The sequence below is a fragment of the Carlito syrichta genome, unplaced genomic scaffold (assembly GCF_000164805.1).
Source record: "Carlito syrichta isolate Samal-C Ts95f unplaced genomic scaffold, Tarsius_syrichta-2.0.1 Scaffold305344, whole genome shotgun sequence".
NCBI lineage: Eukaryota > Metazoa > Chordata > Mammalia > Primates > Tarsiidae > Carlito > Carlito syrichta.
In genome coordinates, this window is record NW_007249440.1 from 1,943 (window position 1) to 3,719 (window position 1,777).

General features: G+C 46.7%; 1 protein-coding gene across 1 annotated transcript in view; it reads left to right on the forward strand.

Annotated features, from left to right (window-relative positions):
• The window catches only part of LOC103263971 (homeobox protein NANOG-like), a gene marked incomplete at its 5' end in the record, with an annotated part of 5,687 nt that overhangs the window by 1,530 nt on the left and 2,380 nt on the right, over positions 1-1,777 (forward strand). The gene's annotated exons all lie outside the window — the stretch shown is intronic.

Below are 1,777 nucleotides of genomic sequence, written 5' to 3' on the forward strand. Positions count from 1 at the left end.
TCTGGGATGGGGAGGCTTTACACTAACAAATTCAGTTCAGGTGAAGGGTTTTAAGCTGTAATGCACTTTGATTTCCTCAGCCCCTTTTGGGTAGAGTACTGTAACCCGGATTTGTTCATGACTCTCATATTTGTAGAAAGATATTTTGTATTTTACAACATCATGATGACATCAGTGCCAGTTTTGCTGGTTTAAGTACAAATGAATAAAATAACCCTTTTATCTCTAGCTGTCTCTGCCCTGCTTTTGACAGTGTTACTATAAGTAGAAATACAGTTTAAATAATAGATGTTTGTTCCATGGAAAACTAACCGGGGAGACTGCTGTCTTAGAAAAGGGTAGACATATAACAAGTATATACTCCCAGGTGACTCACTGTACCTTGAACAAACTTATTTCCTCTTCCTTGTGGTGCCCTTTTTTCAAAACATTACAGTTTGGTGGTTGTCCGAATTTAAAGAAAAGCACCACATCTTGAAGCTTTGGAGCAGAGAAGTGATCAGCAGAACTCTTAGGTTTGAAAAGTAGCTCGCTGGACTTGGTGGCTCAGCCTGTAATCCCAGCGCTTTGGGAGGCTGAGGTGTGAGTGGATTGCCTGAGCCCATGGGTTCGAGACCCGCCTGGGCAAATCGGCGAGACCTCATCTCTACAATAAACCAAAAAATTAGCTGGACGTGGTAGCACGTGCCTGTTTCTCCAGCTACCTGGAAGGCTGAGGCGGAAGGATCGCCGGAGCCCAGCAGGTCGAGGCTGTGGTGGCCAGGAAAGGCCACTGCACTCCAGTCTGGGTGACAGAATAAGACCCCAACTCAAAAAAAAGAAAAGTAGCTCAATTGCAGCAGCCAGGCAGGAGAATAATAGAAAGTGGGTGGAGTTTAAATGAGCAGGAAAAAGCGTCACCTAGTTGGAATCTTGCCTTGAATTCGTATATATAGGAAAGAATCTGTGACTGCTCTTCTGTGCAATTACAGCCTGCCAGAAATAACAATATTGAAATAAGCTTATCTTTATTTTTTATTGATGGGGTCTTGCTCTGTTGCCCAGGCTGGAGTGCAGTGGCATGATTGTGGCTCACCGCAGACTCAACATCCTGAGCTTAAGACATCCTCCCACCTCAGCCTCCCAAGTAGTTGGAACTACAGGGTAACTGGATAATTTTTTTTTTTTTTTGGGAGTTGGAGCCTCATTCTATGACCCAGACTCTGGAATGCAGTGGCATGCTCCTGGCCACCTGCTGTGCTCGGCCTCCAGAGATCCTTCTGCCTCAACCTCCCAAGGAGCCGGAACTACTGGCACACGCTCCCACACCCGGCTGATTTTTGATTTATTGTAGAGATGAGGTCTCGCCAAGTTGCCCGGGTGGGTCTCGAATCCGTGGGCTCAGGCAATCCACTCTCCTCAGCCTCCCAAAGTGCTGGGATTACAGGCTAAACCACCGAACCCAGCCTATAATTTTTTTTTTTTTGTAGACACGGGGTCTTGCTATGTTACCCAGGCTGGTCTCTCACTCAAGGGATCTCCTGCCTTGGACTCCCAACCAGTTGTAATTACAGGAGTCTGAGCCACTAGGCTCATCTGATTCCTTTTTTTTTTTTTTTAAATGGCTTCAAGCCTGTAATCCCACCACTTTGGGAGACTGAGGGGAGAGGATTGCCTTGAGCTCAGGGGTTCGAGATCAGCCTGGGCAACTTGGTGAGACCTTGTCTCTACAATTAAAAATAATAAGCCGGGCTCGGTGGCTCAGCCTGTAATCCCAGCACTTTGGGAGGCTGAGGTG